The sequence below is a fragment of the Palaemon carinicauda genome, chromosome 33 (genome assembly GCF_036898095.1).
Source record: "Palaemon carinicauda isolate YSFRI2023 chromosome 33, ASM3689809v2, whole genome shotgun sequence".
Lineage (NCBI taxonomy): Eukaryota > Metazoa > Arthropoda > Malacostraca > Decapoda > Palaemonidae > Palaemon > Palaemon carinicauda.
This window is the reverse complement of record NC_090757.1, coordinates 55,464,513-55,477,012: the sequence shown is the minus strand read 5'-3', so window position 1 is coordinate 55,477,012 and position 12,500 is coordinate 55,464,513.

The following is a 12,500-nucleotide window of genomic DNA, read 5'->3' as shown; positions in this document are numbered from 1 at the left end:
ATTCATTATATTTTACACTCATACAATTCTTATTCATAGGTCGTCTGTAAATTATATCAATGCTGTTTTTTGTCACCCAAGATTATATTTCCATGAGAGTATTTCCAAGCATATGAATTTTAAATAATGTGTTTTTTATAATGTACATTGTGTACTTTCTTGCTACTTTCTACATTTTCTAACGTAACTACGTTAAGGATAGGGATTATATTGATAGTGACAATTTTATGATTGAAGTAAATAGTTTTGCACGTCTCGGTAGTGTTAACGATGCCCTAGGATGATAGTTTAGGGTCGAAGGTCTGATCTCATTTACCTCTTTGTTGCTTCAAGTAAAACACAAAATTCAGAACGTCATGAAGTAAGAAACAACCATAAAAAGAATAAAAACTTTTTCAATATGCCATTTTCTCTCTCTCTCTCTCTCTCTCTCTCTCTCTCTCTCTCTCTCTCTCTCTCTCTCTCTCTCTCTCTCTCTCTCTCTCATTTTCATTTTGCCTAAAGAAGATAAAAAATGTATGAAATGAGGGAAAGTCTTCTTTCATTATACATTATTCGTCGCTCCATTACTTCTTTTGGATTAAAATCAAGTGAAAAAACGTTTAAAGCATATATTTGTTTTATAGAAATAGAGCTAATACTTGAATTATGCACAGTATTCAGCCAGAAATGGACCGGTATATATTAAGAACATAAACTTAAGCAATGCAGACAGCTATAATGTATGATGAGCCAGGTAGAATATTAGCAAGATTTGCATTTTCTCACATGCAAACAGTTGTTGAACCATGACATTTATTTTATGTTTTCCACGAGTAAATATTTTCACAACACTTCAATCTTTTTCTTCTTTGTCTACATCTTTTCCCACTTCTATGTGGGGTCGATGTTTCTGGTCAGCTTTCTCCATCTACCTCTGTCCCACACTTCATCACCTGTTAATCCCTTTGATCGAAAGTCATCCTTGATACAGTCCACCCACCTTCGCTTTGGTCTCCCTCTCCTTCTCGTTCCCTGTACCTCCATTTCCATCACTCTCCTCCCAATATATATCTTTCCAATCATTGTTTGGAAAGATAAAAGGATTTTAGAGGAATCCACTACATCATGCACAGAGAATTTTTGCGAATCGTGAAGGCTTCAATTGAAAGCCCTACTTGTTCATAGAATGGGGAAGGGAAAAAAAGGGCATTGGTTATTTATTTAGAGCATACGTTATAAGATAAAATCTGGGAAGCTTTTGCGAGTAGTAAGAATAATCTCCCTTATATAATAAAGAGCAAGTGTCTGGCTATATATATATGTAGATGTTTCCCTTCCTGTCACGGTGACCGGCAGGGGGAAGAGGGAGTACCTAGTGAGAGAGGTTACCCTAAGAGGGTACACTCGGAAACTACACACGTGACACTCCCACAAATTGCCGAACCAATGGGTTGTAGTTATGAAAGAGTAGAGAGAGGGGGTTTAACAGTTGAATCTGTTTGTTTGGGCATATCTATCTAAGTATTTAACGGTAATTTTTGACGGGTCGGGTACACTGGTTACATGATAGTCTTGAAGAAATATACAGCGAGGCCAATTATCCTCATGAAAATGCCTTTAGCAAAATGAGTAAAGACTTTCAACTATTTTTCGTGCTTCCATCTAAAAAAAAACTTGTTGGGAATAAAAGAAAAAAGAAATTGCGATGGGCGTCGGCATCTCAAAAATACACTATGGCAAAGTTTCGCCTTGTTTTCCTTGCACTTTGGAAACTCGCCTTTTAAGAACTTGAGAATTCCTATTGAATTTCATTTTTTTTAAGTTCCTTATTTTCTCTTTAGTAAAGACTCGTCGTATATGAGCCAGAAGTCCTGAAAATGTAGCTCTGAAACCTTTTAGAATTTTCACTAAAATAAAGTTTTTTCTTACCGCTGGATAGCGTCAATTAGGAAAATATCGAGTTGAGGATGGATTGTTAGTTCTGAAAATATAAAATTGTGGATGGACTATCTGTTTTGATAAAAGTATTTTCATTTAAAGCTTGGAAACGTTTTACTATATTCTGGATGAGGAATGGTGGGTACTTGTTGAGTTTGCGTGTTGAAAAACTTTAGTACTACTTTGATATTTCTCCTAATAATTTTTGTAATGATGATTCCTGAATAAATTCCAGAAATGATTAGGGAAATTCTTTAGATTATCTGTAAATAATAAACGAAACGAAATTGAAGAAATTGTAATTTCAGGTATTGTTTCGAAAGGTGTTATTTCTGTATAACTAGTGTACCTGAGTCGTTGAAAATTACTTCTAAATAATTAGATATAGTTAGGCAATTTGTGGGACACATGGTTTCCGAGTCTTCAGTCACTCGTATAAGCTGGTGGATGGCCGGATGTTTGAGAAAGATTTCCAATTCACCCCTTTCTAGACGACAGGTGTCTGGGAGAACGAAACAGGTCAAATATTTATTATTTGAATATTTGACCGGGCTCATGTTCCCCCAAGACAACTGTCGTCTAGAAAGGGGTGAAGCGGAAATCCCTCAAACATTCGGACATCCAGCAATTTATGAGTGAATGTACCTTTCCCCCGGTTCTCAAGCTGTTTGTCGAAATTCAAATAATGAAAACAAGACAGATATATAAAACAAATATGTTGAAAAAAAAATAATAATAATAATAAGCAGTCGCAAACTTTCTGGCTTCCCTTCGTAACAACCTATCTCGAACTGTCCATACGAAGAAAGGAAAATCCATTTCTCCTTATTGGAATTTGTACTTTTAAAAGGACCGCAATATTAACGTATTTTGGTCTAAAAATGAACCTCAAAGTAGGACAGAAATGGGTGGACAGACAACAGAAAAATACTGCCTATGAGCTGAAATAGTAAACTTATTCACTGTAAATACCGGATGTCTGTTGTAAGGGACAGTGAGGTGGTACATTTTGCTCATAAAAATGTAAAACTGGATTATTTTCATTGAGTTTATGCTGGGGATTTCGTGTTTACTGTAATGAAATTGTTCTTTTTCTTTTGTGTTTCTAATCATATTATTTTTTTCGTGTGGGTTTCTAATCTCTTTATTTTTTCTTGTGGGTTTCTAACTATTTTATTTTTTCTTAAGGGTTTCTACCGTTTTTATATTTTCCTGTGGGTTTCTAATTATTTTTTTCTTGGTTTCTAATTATTTTATTTTTTCTTGTGTGTTTCTAATTATTATTTTTTGTGGGTGGGGGTTCTAATAATTTTATTTGTTCCTGTGGGTTTCTAATCTTTATATTTTTTCTTGTGGGTTTCTAGTAATTTTATTTTTTCTTATGGGTTTCCAATCATTTTATACTTTCCTGTGGGTTTCTAATTTTTTTTTTGCTCGGGGGTTTCTAATTATTTATTTTTTTCTTGTGGGTTTCTAATTATTTTATATTTACTTGTGGGTTTCTAATTATTTTTTTGTGGGTTTCTACATTTTATATTTTCTTTCGGGTATCTAATCATTTTATATTTTCTTTCGGGTATCTAATCATTTTATATTTTCTTTTGTGGTTTCTAATAATTTTATTTATTCTTGTAGGTTTCTAATTATTTTATTTTTCTTGTGGGTCTCTATTGGATTTTTTCTTGGGTTTCTCATTATTTCATAGTTTCCTTTGGGTTTAAATCATATTCTTTTTTTCGGGTTTCTAATTATTTTATTTTTTTTCTTGTTGGTTTCTGTTTTATCTTTTCTTGTGGGTTTCTAGTTATTTTGATTTATTTTGTGTTACTAATTATTTTATTTTTTCTTGTGGGTTTCTAATGATTTTAGTTTTTCTTGTTGGTTTCTATATTTTATTTTTTTGTGGATTTCTAATTATTTTATTTTTTCTTCTGGGTTTCTAATCATTTAATTTTTTCTAGTGGGTTTCTAGCCATATCATTTTTTCTTGTGGGTTTCTAATCATTTTATATTTTCTTTTGGGTTTCTAATAATTCTATTTTTCGTGTGGGTTTCTAATAATTTTATTTTTTCTTGTAGGTTTCTAATTATTTTATTTGTTTGTGGGTTTCTAATCATTTAATTTTTGCTTGTGAGTTTCTAATAATTTTATATTTCCCTTTGGGTTTCTAATCATTTTATATTTTTTACTGTCTAATCCCTTTTTTTGTGGGTTTCTAATAATTTTATTTTTTCTTGTTGGTTTCTAATTATTTTATTTTTTCTTGTGGGTTTCTAATAGTTTTATTATTTTCTTGTGGTATTTTAATCATTTTATATTTTCTTTTGGGTTTCTAATCATTTCATTTATTTTTGTGGGATTCTAATTACTTTATTTTTTCTTGTGGGTTTCTAATTATTTTATTATTTCTTGTGGGTTTCTAATTTATTTTTTCTTGTGGGTTTATAATTACTTTATTTTTTCTAGTGGGTTTCTAATCATTTCAGTTTTTCTTGTGGGTTATGATCATTTTATTTTCTTATAGGTTTCTAATTATTTTATTTTTTCTTGTGAGTTTCTAATTTTATTTTTTCTTGTGGGTTTCTAATCATTTCATTTTTTTTTGTGGGTTTTGATAATTTTATTTTTTCTTGTGGGTTTCTAATCATTTCATTTTTTTTGTGGGTTTTGATAATTTTATTTTTTCTTGTGGGTTTCTAATGATTTTATATTTTTTTTTCTTATGGGTTTCTAATCATATTATTCGTTCTTGTGGGTTTCCCATCATATTTTGTCTTCTTGGTTTCTAATGGTTTATTTTTTTCTTGTGGGTTTCTAATCATTTTCGTATTTTTCTTCTGGGATTCTAATGATTTTATTTTTTCTTGTGGGTTTCTAATCATTCTATTTTTTCTTATGGGCTTTTAATAATTTTTTTCTTGTGTCTTTCTAATCATTTTTTTTTGTGGGGCTCTAATAATTTTTTTCGTATTATTTTTTCTCATGTATTTGCAATCATTTAATTTTTTCTTGTGGGTTTCTAATGATTTTATTTTTTTCTTGTGGGTTACTAATTTTATTTTTACTTGTTGTTTCTAATCATTTTATTTTTTCCTGTGGGTTTCTAATATTTGTTCTCGTATTATCTTAAATTACGAATTGAATCCCACAACTGACGTTATGTAAGATCAAAAGACAATAGTCTTGCTCTCGTTTCAGTAGACAGAATGTTTGTTAAGTCGTATGCAAATATCCTTATGAATGATGAAAAGGGTCATGAGATTTTTAAGATCAATCATTTAAACGAAATGAATCGGGCTCTTTGATCCTCCAATTAGCTTTGTTGACATTAATTCGATTTCGCTATCGTCACCCGTGAAGGTAAACACAAGGGCTTTCGGAATGGATAATTCGCAAGGGAAAGTTTCCCTCTTAATTATACACACTTTTTCCATAACCAGTTTTTAGTGTTTGGTTTTGGGATTGTTAAATAGTTAAGCTAAAGTTATCGTACAATAGCGCCACCAGAATGTTATGTCGCAGAGTAGCTGATAGCCAAGTACTAACATAGCTTAGATACAAAAGGTTAATGCCAAGAATGGCACAAACATTCCAACTATATTATAACTGGTTTTCTATTATTAAATTGGGAGAGAGCGAGATATATATATATATATATATATATATATATATATATATATATATATATATATATATATATATATATATATAAAAGCATTAGCATTACAGTGCATGCGTGTGTATGAATCACTGGCTGTACAGTTATCTATATTCACTTCGAACAGTATGAATTCACCTTTAAGAACAGAAATTCGCGTTTTTATTATCAAGGAATATATTCTCCCTTCTAAAGACTAATTACTTTCCTCTCAATATCGTAGTTTCAAATAATTATGTTCCTTTTCTGGATACAAATAGATTCATTGTATCTCTTTACTGCCCTTTGCAAAATTCAAGTCATATGAATAATGATACACAGAATCTATTATAACTACTTAAAAGTAGATTGAAATTACTCTCTTCCAAAGTTGAAAGGCCATTGAAGTCCCTTTCATGACTAATTTCCACTAGATTTTCATTACGAGATTTCAATCAAATTTGCGTTATATTGCGAACTTTGTAGTTAGACTATCTTAAAAAGGCTTTAGATTATCTTTCGTTAACTTTCATGGAGTTTTTATCTGATGAAATATTCATAAAGTTTCATGAATTGGATAATCTTTACCATCAGTTCTATAGAGAAGGTTAAATGAATATTAAAGGCATCCGCATTATATTGTGAGTGTTAGTTATATATATGAAAAACTTTATTGGAAGAATGGATGAGAATGAACAAGGCTGTATTCAAAGGATATAAACTTCTATAAAAACTACATAACTCGGGAACACCTTCTTTTTTTTTTTTTTTTTTTTTTTTTTTATATAGCGAGAAAACTTGAAGCTACCAAAACGTTAATCACCTTTATTGGCCCTATCTCATTGTTAAATAATTTATTTATCGGAGCTATTTTTCAAGTGCAAAACTGTGACGGGAGTGAGGGAGGCATGAGTATAAGACAAGCTCCAGGATAACTAACTTTATGTAGTGAACAACAAAGGTATTTACTGGCCCCCAAAAGGGTCATACATAGGTGACAATTGCAGGTGTACGTCAAGTGGCTTCTGTCAATAAGATTGACATTGGCATGATTATTGACAGTATAATAACTATAATGAAAAGAGTTGAAATTCGACAGCTTTTATTATTTTAAATTGTTTAGAATTTAGAATAAAAGGGAGGTTTCTGTTAGCACTGTGTAGAAGAAAACTGAGGAAATTCTTCTTTATTTGAATATATGTTGCTTGCTGAATGTGCATAAAAAAAAATCTTCCTTTTTATTTTTATTATTTTTAGTTTATTGGTATATGTTTTGCCATTTTCCCAACAGTCGTTTTAGAGTTATATTTCCCCTCGAAATACGTTCGACTTCACCATCATTTCATTTTAGCTCCAACCAGTAATAGGAATTATAAACTTCGCTCATATTTTCCTCATCTTTTTGTACAGTTCCTCATCTGGCCACATGAAAAAAAATTCTTCTAAACTGTGCAATGGCCGTAATCATAATATACGTAATCTCTTTGTAGAGAGAGAGAGAGAGAGAGAGAGAGAGAGAGAGAGAGAGAGAGAGAGAGAGAGAGAGAGAGAGATTCCTTTCTACTCCTAGCTGCACTTACTTTTAAGCTTTCTACTCTACCTCCGTAACCGCTTCCTTTTTTCTCTCTTGTTTTTTAACCGCTCATAATTTTTACTTCGTTTTGCAACTCTGAGGTTTTTCCCCATTTGCACATGGAAATTAAATGGCCTCCCAGGTCCCAATGCTGTGCCGTATGGTTCAAATTCATAAATGTGGTATGAGGCTTCTTTTTCTGGACCTATTACACAGGCGATTTTGTGCATCACAGCATATTCCGTGTTAACTCTCAGATACACTTCATTGAAGCTCTTAGGAAACAAGAAAGTCTGTAGTTTCTTCCTATTAAACCTTAATATAAATATAATACAATCCAATCCAATCATACTTTAAATTAATAACCCTTAGATATTCAATCACAAAAAAAAATCTATATTTTTGTACTTTATTGTTTATGTTAGCTTTAAGGAGAAGTAAAGTGATCGTGGAGAATGTAGAAGCTCATTAATGCTATCAAAGCCGAGGCAAGGATCAAAGGACTGAATTCAAAAGCCAAAATGCTAATTCACACAAAAGATCCTCATATTCATTCATGATGTACAAGTGGGAATAATACAACGAAGGTTCCCTTTGTTGCAATGAACCTTAAACATCCAAATTATACATAATACATAATAATCATCTCGTAAATTGGATTTCTCAAAATATATATGTACAAGAAAAATTATATATAAGAAAAACTTATCATAAGATATCTCTCAATTGCAGTATTGTTCGATTCTCTGCTAATTTGAAATTTAATGGTATTTCGATTGGAACTACGCTGCCTTTGGAATTGCGATTACCCTCCAAAAAGTTTACAACTGAATGATTATTGTTTGACAGTTAATTAGATGATATTGCCTTCCTCAAACAGAGAGAGAGAGAGAGAGAGAGAGAGAGAGAGAGAGAGAGAGAGAGAGAGAGAGAGAGAGAGAGAGAAAGAGATAATTAGACATTTAATTTTCCTATTACTTTCCCTCGTTCTCTTTTCGTACCGGAACGAAGAGCTTTGTTGTGTATTAAAAAAAGGCAATAAAATTATGATGAAAATTCTTCAATGTGTCCGCAATATTTATCAAATATTTCCTCTGCATTTGTAACAGTTACATTTGTATAAGGTTTTGATAAATCAGAATTTTTTTTTTCTTGAAGAGGTCGATAAAAAGGGAATTTTTTTCACTAAGAAGTTTAAATAAATTGATTATTTTTTTCATCAAGAAGTCTATAAAAAGGGAAATTTTATTTCATGGAAAGGTGGATGGAAAAGGACATAAAGTGTCTTTAAAGAGATCCTTTCCCATAGAAATATATAAGGAGATAGACTTATAGGATAGAATAAGGAAAGTTGGGAAAACACGAGACATGGGAAAATTTCGAAGTTTTGTGTTGGTTGAAAGTTCCTATGAATCCCTATTTATAGTTTTCCCTATTATTATTATTATTATTATTATTATTATTATTATTATTATTATTATTAGCCAAGCTACAACCCTAGATGGAAAAGCAGTATGCTATAAGCCCAAGTGCTCCAACAGAAAAAATAGCTCAAAGGTAGTAGGTTGGCCAGGGCACCAGTCACCCGTTGAGATACTACTGCTAGAGAGTTATTCGGTTCTTTGTCTGGTCAGACAGTACTACAATGGATCCTTCTCTCTGGTTACGGTTCATTTTTTCATTTGCCTACACACACATCGAATAGCCTCTCCTATTATTTGCATATTCTCCTCTGTCCTCATACACCTGGCAACACCGAGATTACCAAACAATTCTTCTTTGCTCAATGGATTACTGCACTGTAATTGTTCAGTGGCCACTTTCCTCTTCGTAAGGGTAGAAGAGACTCATTATCTATGGTAAGCAGCTCTTCTAGGAGGACACTGCAAAATCAAATCATGTTCTCTAGTCTTGGATAGTGCCATAGCCTCTGCACCATGGTTTTTCACTGTTTTGGGTCAGAGTTCTTGCTTGAGGGTACACTCGGTCACACTAATCTATGTTATTTCTCTTCCTCTTGTTTTGTTAAAGTTTTTATTGTTTATATAGGAGATATTTATTTTAATGTTACTGTTATTAATACTTTATTTTTCCTTGTTTCCTTTCCGTAGTTGGCTATTTTACCTGTTTGATCCCCTGGGCTCATATCATTCTGGTTTTCCAATTAGGGTTGTAGTTTGGCAATTAATAATAATAATAATAATAATAATAATAATAATAATAATAACAATAATAATAATAATAAAGAGGAAAGGAAATGAGTAAATAAACTACAAGAGAAGTAATGAACAATTGATAATAATGTTTTAAGAAAAGTAACAACATTAAAATAGAAGTTTCATATATAAACTATAAAGAGAGACACTTATGTCAGCATCTTCATTCGCTTCATTTTGAACTTTTGAAGTAATGGTAATTATTAAAAAAAATATATTTTTATTATATACAAGTATATACTTCTTATGCTAACTAATAAAGTCAAATATGAAATTACATGCTATCTTTATTTCTCTGGTTTCTGTAAATTGCATTTGCATAAATCCTATCTGTTTTTATAATGACTTTTGTATTGCTTTTCCTGAGCATAACAGAAAATGTTAATATTTCTATTTTTTATTATTTTCGTTCTAAAAGATTCTGCTTCACCTAACATCAACAGAAAAGTTGTTTTAAAACTCTCATGACTAAATTTTATTCATTTCTATTTCGATGATAATTGTGTAATAACTGAATTCAACACTTTGCATTTATAATACATAAAGAATTTCATGTTTTTTTTTTCAAATATATATTTTCTATTAGGTTTTTAACGTTATAAAATCCCTTTATTTATTTATTTATGTTTCTAACAAATTCCAAATTGCCATTAAATACCGTAATCATAGTTATCAATTTTATCCATAAGGTATTATCACTAATATGTTTATAATGTTTGTATGTGCGAGGTTTCTGCATGCTTTTATTTATGAGATACGATTACGTACATGATATGCATTCATGAATATTCTCAAGACTTACATTGATAATCTAAATGTTTACCATTTCCGCCTCAACTCCCATATGAGTGAGATCTTTCTTCGAAATGTCCCTATTTATATTCATCGATGTAGGAGTTTTAGAGCCAAAAGACTCGATTAATTTACTTTTAAAACAATCCTCCCCTATATTATTATTATTATTATTATTATTATTATTATTATTATTATTATTATTATTATTATTATTATTATTTTTATTATTAATAGGTAAGCTACAACACCAGTTGGGAAAGTAGGATGATATAAGCCCAAGTGCTCCAAGAGTGAAAAATAGCCAAGTGAGGGAAGGAAATAAGGAAATGAATAATCTGTCACAGTCAACGACAAAGTGAAGAGGAATAGTTATACCCTGGTGATAAGGGATACCACAAGAAGTACACTCATAAACCACAATCTTCCATAAATTGCCGAACCAGCTAGGAAAGGGGGAGGGGTTGGAAGAGTTCTTTTTTTGACGGATCGGGTACACTAGATTCACATAGTTATTATAATCTGAGATTTTCAACTCAGCATTTGGCGTTTCAAAACATGCCATTAACTTCTAATCAGTTCAAGACCGTTTAAATTTGACCGTTCTTTTGGTCATCAACATCGTTCCCGAATTATTGTTTCTGGAGCCTTGTCGTGTTGTGCTTTTCATATTGTTATTGCCTTTGCTAACTTCGTTGTGAAGGTTATGTTTTGATAGGCGTAAGTTTATATGTCTGTCTGTGTGTTTGTGATTTATGATTGTGATTCTCATAACTTGAAAACTATTTGACCGAATGTCATGAAATTTAATTGGATGATTGGCCATGATCCAAGAACGATCTGATTAGATTTTGGGAGTGATTGGGTCAAGGGTAAATGTCAAGGTAATGAAAAGGTCAAAATCGTCCTTTTGTTATATCGTGGTAAATTTTTATTCGATTTGCATGAAATTATTGGCAAAATGTGCATAATTCAAATTCCTGTCTTGTTAATGTGGCGTTGGCAAAGGTATGCACTCTACCGAGTGCCTATTCTAGTTTTCAATTAATTTGAGAAATAAAAAAAAAAGTCCGAAATGTCAAAACGACATGCCATGCGAAAAGCTGTCTTGGAAGCCATGCTGCAGGCTAGTAAAAAATAGTCCACATTGCTGTGCCAAAGATAATGAATAAAGTTAATCACTCATACCTATTCAAAGAAGTCAACAGCAATAAGTTAACATGATGGAATTGTTTTTTGTCGTTTTGCAGTCGAGTCAGATGCTACAAATAAATTGCTTGATTATTTTTTTTTTTCAGTTACCCAATACGGAAAATATCATCAGACTTTGGTGGAATAATGCTCAACTTCTCATTGCATTCCTGTGCATAACACTATTCACTATTATTAGCTTCAAACCTTTCTTCTAAGTTTAAAAGGATAACTGTAAGCAACGTTATGAAATACCAGCGGACGCGCTCCGTCAAAAATGACGGTTACGTATTTAGATATGATATACACACGCACACATTCGATCCTACCCACCTCTCACCAGGGTAAGACTACTAATTCTCCCCCCTACCCAAGGGACGGGTAGAGACCGAGTCATTATACGTCTGTGTCTGGCAATGCCGCTAAGCGTGACCGTAAATTGTGTGTGTATATATATATATATATATATATATATATATATATATATATATATATATATATATTTATTTATTTATACATATATGTATATATATATAAATATATATATATATATATATATATATATATATATATATATATATATATATTTTAAATAAGCCATATATGTTAATAAATTGAAGTCTGGATTTTCTTAACGACTTCGGGATCAGAGCCCCAGGAAAAATCACTCTAAGACCTTAGCATCTGAACAGCCGGGTTTCGAACCCTGGCCCAGGATACTTTTATGACATTGACCATACCAATTAGCCACGAAGAAAGATAAAAGTCAATGACAATTCTTCTGTACATATACCTGTTGAATTCAGGTTTTTTTTGTACTTATGAATTGAAATCAACTCATCTTCACCATCGTAGCTAATTGATATGTTTGTGACTTCGCAATCGATTAATGATAAATTTTGCGCATTTAAACGTGTTTGTCATATTTCAAATAAGCCAAATATATTAATACATTAAAGCCGGTCAGATACTATAGTCTTTGAGTGATTTCTTCTGTGGCTCTGATCCCGAGGTCGTTAAGAGAATCCAGACTTTTTTAGGTAAAAATTTTTTCATTAAATTCAGGACAAAATTTTAAAAATTCAAGATTTAGAGTAGTTATTTTAGTAAATTTCTTTCAATATTTTTTTTTAGCGATTTTCAATTATTATTAACACTCCTGTATTTAAT